Here is a 7,500-nt window from a genome sequence, read left to right on the forward strand (position 1 = left end):
AACACAACACACAAAACCAAAACACCCCACACAACCCCAAAACATAAAAATTAAAATAAAAAAAAAAAATAAAATTATATTTTTTTTTTTTTTTTTTTGGGTTTTTTTTTAGATAATATAAATATATATTATAAAAATTTGTGTGTGTGGTGTGTTTTTTAGTGTGTGGGTGTGGTTTGGTGTGTGTGGGATGATAGGGATATTATGTCTATAAAAAAATTTTATTTTTTAATATATATATATATAGTAATATATATTTTATATAAATATATAATTAAAAAATTAAAAAAGATATTTATATATTTTAAATATTTTAATTTTATATATTATATATATATTATATTATTTTAAAATAAAATATTTATATTTTTTGATTTTATTAAAAAAGCCCAAAAAAACAAACTTTATAGTATAAATAAAAATATATATATTATATAATTTTATTTTATATAAAAATTAAAATTTTATATATATATATATATATATACCCCAAAATAATACATAACAATTTATATATTTTGTAAAGTATGTATATACATACACACACACGCCCCCACACACACAACCCAAAAAATTTTTTTAAAAAAATATAAAATATAATATATATATATAAAATATATTATATTAAAAATATAAAATTATAAAATAATATATAAAATAAAATATATATACATATACATATTTAATAATTTTGTTTGTATGATTACATACACACACACGCACCCCCAACACAAAACAAAAAAAATATAATTATATATTTTATAAAATTATATAATTTTTATATTATATAAAATTATATATATTAAAAATAGAAAAATATATATATATATTTAAAATAAATTGTCTCAAAGCAGTCATTTTGCAATTGGTTTTCTTTGAAATTTTGGTCTTGGGACTACGAATCTGCGAGGGCGCTGCAAGTCCCTCCCATCGGCGGCGCATCGCTCCTTGCGTCAACTGGCAAGGGATAGGGCAACGGACGCCTCGGCCGGCAGTCTAACCATACACATATGTGCGTGCTCAGTCACACACACACACACACACACACACACACACACACACACACACACACACACACACACACACACACACACACACAGATATATGTATGTATGTATGTATCTGTGTCACACCAATATATTTCCCTGTGTTAGTCCTCTCCTACACACTCATCCCCGAGAATCTCCTACAAAGTGCTAACTCCATCAATTTGAAAAATGAGACGCGGTTTAGTCAGCATCGCGCATGGAGACGTCAAGTTCTGAAAACGGCGCCGAGGATAATACCTTTTTGCAGTGTGTTGCAACTAAGGTCATGGCGACCTTGTCAGGATCCAGCTGTGCGGGTTAGCCCTCCTTCGTTTGCCCTAGTCAGTATATAGGCAGAGAAACCTGAGCACAGTTGCAATAACGAGTCTCCCTCCACTGCACCATGTAAGTAGACGCGGAACGGGTTCGGACAGGGGCGCCGTCGCTTTTGGTCAGGAAAGGAGTGGAAGTGAAGTGAGACGTTAATAGGAGAGGTAGAGAGACATAAGAAAAAGAGAGAGGTAAAGGAGAGGAGTAAAGAGAGTAATACGTCATTAAGAAAGGTAAGGAGAGGGATGGGCTATAGAGTTAAAGAGAGAAATTGTCAGTGTTCGAAAACCTTGCAAGCTGGGTGATGGGTAGCAGACAAATCGGGGTCAGGGACTAAGATGTCCGGTGGAAGGGGAGTTCTGCCTTGCAATTAATATATATATCATATCAGCAAATGAATTCACTTTATAAATATAGAGGCATATCTGCTGAAAATGTTACCTAAAGTGTGTATATAAATGGCTAAAAGAAGTGTTTTTCTGTTATGAAGTACACTCATATATAGAATAGATACAATTGCATTAGTTTGTCCAACTCAAACTGATTCATGCACCATTGTTTTTCGATTAGCTTTATAAGATGAAATGATTCGCTTCTGATCTTATGTTTAATTATCATAGTTTAAATAAGTGCCTCACAGTCAAGCACAAGGATTTAGTACATACGCCCTCCTTTCTTTTCCCATCCTCGGAAGAAATGTGTCATTGAACTCGTTACCACCACCACGTTTATTTCCCTTACGTCATAAACCTCTACTTTCGCAGGAAAGCTTTGTCCTTGTGTCTCCTCGTGGTGGTCGTTGGGTCGTGCGCGGGCCAGAGTATCCAGCAGCTGCTCGACAGCATCGCATCAACAACCCCACAACCGTAGAGGAAATCAGAAGCATTTTCAATGTTAATAACCAACACAATGTAGTATCCTGCCTGGTCAATGGCGTGGCTGTCGACGCTTCACGACCCGTGCGATGCAAGGACAAACACCTTCAGGAGTGAGTAACGTTTGTTTACACCACATGGCTTCTCTGCATGTGGCACTGTGCCTACAAGCGTGTGAGGTCGCCCCGTTCCTTGTTCAGATCTGTTCAGTGAGGCCTTCTGCTTTGAAACGCCTCTGTGGTCATTTTTATTGTCTTGATTACACTGGTCTGCATGTAGTGAAACAGTATAATGACATTCTAGAAATATCGCTACATTTCGTGAATAATTTGTGATAATAATGATGTTCGTTGTTATCATCATTAGTATATTGATAATAATGATAGATATCATTCTCATTATTACTGATTTAGCTTTTGTTATTGTTATTACTGTTATCATGATTATTTTTGTTATAATTATCGTAATTATAATTATTGTCATTATTAGTTGTAAAAGTAGTAGTAGAAGTGGTGGTAGTAGTATTGCTATTATCATTATCATTATCATAATTGTTATCATTTTATCATTATTATTATAGTAGTAGCAGTATTGTTTGGTGTTGTTATCATTATCATTAATGTTAATAATATCATTATCATTATCATCATTATCAATATTACTATCATTATCATTATCATTATTATCATTACTATCATTATCAGCATCATTGTTATCACTATTTCATTAGAATTAACCACATCATCACCAATAGTTCACATAATAGTCACTGTCATCCTTATTGCCAGCAAGACCGAAACCCGAACACCGTCACCCTCACCCATATCTCGTGTCTCGAGCCCCTTCCTTCGTCTCTTTCTTCAGAAGCGAAGGAAGGAAAGGCAACCAATGAATTATTATTATTACCATTATCATTATCACTATCATCATTATCATTATCATTGTCATTGTCATTTCATAGCATTATCATTAGCATTAGAATTAGAATTAGAATTAGCATTAGCATTGTCATTATCATTATCATTATCATTTATCATTATCATTGTCATTATCATTATCATTATCATTATCATTATCATTATTATTATTATTATTATTATTATTGTTATTATTATTATTATTATCATTATCATTATTATTATTATTATTATTATTATTATTATCATTATTATCATTATTATTATTATTATTATTATTGTTATTATGCAATGCTTTCAAAATAATCAACTTGACTCCAAATTTCTACTTTTCCAGGCCTGTTGACGCAACTTGACAGAAACAACTACAACTGCAACTGCCCGGAGCAAAGCCAGGTCGATGCCATTACCAATCTCATCAAACATAGCCTTGATACAGGAAATTGCAATACCGTGAAGAACGCGTTGCAACTGCAAAACTTACGCTGCTAAGAAGGTGATCAGTCAAGTTGGTGTGGCACTAAGAAGATGAGAGATTTTTTGTTTTGTTTTTGTTTTCTTTTTGTAGAATGATGCAATAGCGTAAGCATACAGAGGGGGTTCCCCTGCGCGGCTGAGCATCCAGAAATTTTCAAATGCTTGCCAGATATCGTGAAATAAAGGCGGAGAACAGGACATTGCGTATCATTCTCTCCATTACGCGAAGGCGCTTGAGGATCTCTCACACTCTCCCCCATTTCTTCTGTTACCTCCTTTTTTGCCTTTTCTTTTTTCCATATTTCTTACGAAATCAAACAAAATGGGAAAGGAAAAAACACACACATATATACATATATATGTATATGTATGTATGTTTATATATATATATATATATAATATATATTATATATATATATTATGATATATATATATATACATATATAATATTATATATATATATATATATATATATATATATATATATACATACATATATATATGTGTGTGTGTGTGTTTGTGTATAGATATGTATATATAGAACTATATCTTTATCTACCTATCTATCTATCTATCTATCTATCTATCTACTATCTATCTACTCTATCTATATATATATATATATATATATATATATATATATAGGTGTGTTGTGTGTGTGTGTGTGTGTGTGTGTGTGTGTGTGTGTGTGTGTGTATACATATATATAAACATATATGTACATATATGTATACATACATATTCATTCATCCCCTGCGATGCCATATCCTTCCGAACGTAAGCAATTGTGGAACGCCGTACCTCTCAGAGCATCACATTCCAGGCCTCCTTCTCTTACGACGCGATCCAAAGACTTCAGTCGCCTCTCTTACGATTTTCAGCAACTCTTCTCTTCTCCCCAGACATTTTTAGCCTCTTCATCTGTTCCTCTCTCGCTCCATGCTGGGCTTAAAGGAAGCGGAGGTCCACAAACATTTAAAAAAATTTTGTCTAATACATAAACAACACATACACACAACACACACACACACACACACACACACACACACACACAGATATATCTATATACTAATATATAATAATAATATATTATAATATATATACTATATATATATATATGTTATATATATATATATATTTATATATATATATATTGATATATATATATATATGTGTGTGTGTGTGTGTGTGTGGTGTGTGGTGTGTGTGTGTGGTGTGTGTGTTGTAGTATAGTATATACATAATCATAGATATACTTATATCTTCATATTAATATTATAATCCATATATTATATATATATACTATATATATATACATTTAAATATATATATTATATAATATATATAATATATATATATACTATTATATATTATATATATATATATATATATATTATATATATATGTATATATTTATGCGCGTTTGCGCGTGTGTGTTTTAAATATAAATGTAATAGCCACTTCATCATCAAGGCTTCTACAGTCCCTCCTCGTGGCTACCTATGGAAACTAGGCACCTACGGTCCTAGGCTGAACTGTGGAGGCTCTAAAGGTACGGAGTCATGGCCCACCGGCGTGTGGACACCCCTTGGCTTCCTACTAAATCCTGCCGCTCTTTGCTGCAGGATGGTCGGTTGCCTCTGCTGTCGAGGGAACTGAAGTGACTGAGAGTTGAGCTGGCTGCTCTCTCGAGGTGAGAAGACCTGGTAGCGGCAAGATCCATGTGGGTGGTTGCACCTATTATTGGTCGGGCTGCAGCGATGGTCAACATCTTCAGGGAGTAGAAATAATCATCTGTAGCAGACTTCAGCACTCGGTAGTAGAGGTCACTCCGGTCGATGAGTGCATGATAGTACTGAAACTAAAGCTTCATTTGGCTTCATTTCTCTTATTGCTGTGTACGCTCATACTGATGTTTGTAAATTTGACGTGAAAGAGGTTTTACGCCCAACTTGCATCTGTCCTCGGCGATATATCTGCACTGTTCTGAGTGATTTCAGTGTGGTATCTGGCTACGATCGAACTGGCTATGAGATCTTGGCTAGGAGAAAATAGCCCTCCTTTTCCGAATCTTTGCAGGTCCCACAAATTGAAGATTTCTGGCTCTTAGTAACAGCGCTCTGAGCCGCACCGTTGGATATGGCACAGCGATACAGTAAAGTCGCCAAGGAGATCAACACATCTTCGTTAGCACTTGCTGAAGGATCCTCAGAACTGCAGGGTAGATCGGAGTGCCATGTTCTGTGGTAATGATCATAGATTAGTCCACTTCAAAACTCCCTGTCGGTCCATTGATCACCCTATGGTGTTTCATGTGTACAGGTTGAGGGATAGGGAGTGTGCCTGAGGATTTGCTGAGGCTATCTCTGGCCGTTTCGCACCCGCAACCTGACAGACTCTGTACTCTGTGGACACTTCACTGTGAAACCCGTGCGCTCAGAATCGACTGGCGACCCCCAAGAGCGACAGATATCATCTCGCGGGATACTGGAGTCACAGATGAAGTTTGTGTGGCTGTCTGACAGGGATCGTGTTGCATCATTGTCTGGTGACAGATCTCGGTACTTCTGAGAGGAAGTGTCGAGATCCCGTTTGGATTCACCATCCAGGATCACCCCCCTAACTGACGTTAGGACCTCTCCAAAGAAGTGGTAAAGCAGAGGGTATCTGCGGCATCCCTGCTGAACTGTTAAATGCTGGTGATTAACCTATGGCGTAGGATTTACATGCTGTCTATAAATGTATATCTCTGTGTTTATGTGTTATATAATTATATATTATTATATATATTATATATATATAATAATATATATATATATGCAACAAACCACACAAAACACCACCACACACCAACACAACACACACACACACCACACAACACACACACACACACACCCTACATATATATATATATATATAATATATATATATATTTATATAAGTATATAGATATAATCGAGTTATAGCCAATCCTTGTTCAACACCACCAAGACACTTGTAACACGTGGGTTTTCACCAGACAAAAGAACACGCAACAATTGACCACATTGTGCTGAACCAAAATGGAAAAGTTGCATAAAATTGCCAGACAAGACCTGGTGCGACTGAACAGTGACACCAACTACTAACTATCGACTTTAAATAAGACTAAAAAGATGGAGCATCCAACACCACACTCTAAACTCGACTACAAACTCTTGATAACAATACAAATACAGTGTCCAACAAATTTGAGTACCTCATCAATGTGAAGATAAAACACCAATGATTGTGGAAGAAGAAAAGAACTCTTACTGAGCGCTCTTAAATAATATCGCCAAAAAGAAAGACAAATTCCCCCTGGATATTTGAAAAAACACTAAGTGAAATTGAAACAAGAAGATGCCTAAAATCAAAGGGTATCAATAATCCAGTTGAAGAAGTAATTTACAAAAAACAAAATACAAAAATTCAAAGATTATTGCGACAAGATAAGGAAAATATTTAAATGAACATTGCCAGAGAATTGAAACTGTTTCTATCAATAAGACAACTAAAGAACTCTACCAAGGAGTATGAAACATCACACGAAAATTTAAACCTGCAATGGACACTATCAAAACTGAAGATGGACTTGTTTTATGGGATGGAAAAAAGTCAAAGATAGATGGAATTAATATTGTTCCAACCTATACAAAAAGAATAAAGATCTAACAACAACATTAATTAGACTCAATGACAACGAAGATGAACCACCACCACTGCTAGACGAAGTCATAAAAGCCATAAAAGAATTAAAGAATAACAAGAGCCCGGGAATAGATGAAATAACAGCAGTACTAATCAAGAATGCTGGCGAAAGTGTTGAATACTTCTACTACAAACTTTGTACAA

At 34.7% G+C, this 7,500-nt stretch overlaps 1 pseudogene; it reads left to right on the top strand.

Moving 5' to 3' along the window:
• The first annotated feature begins 1,245 nt into the window (after positions 1-1,245).
• Positions 1,246-3,825, top strand: LOC119568348 (annotated as a pseudogene).
• Positions 3,826-7,500: the final 3,675 nt, after the last annotated feature.

This window comes from Penaeus monodon, chromosome 43 (assembly GCF_015228065.2).
Source record: "Penaeus monodon isolate SGIC_2016 chromosome 43, NSTDA_Pmon_1, whole genome shotgun sequence".
In the NCBI taxonomy this organism is placed as follows: domain Eukaryota; kingdom Metazoa; phylum Arthropoda; class Malacostraca; order Decapoda; family Penaeidae; genus Penaeus; species Penaeus monodon.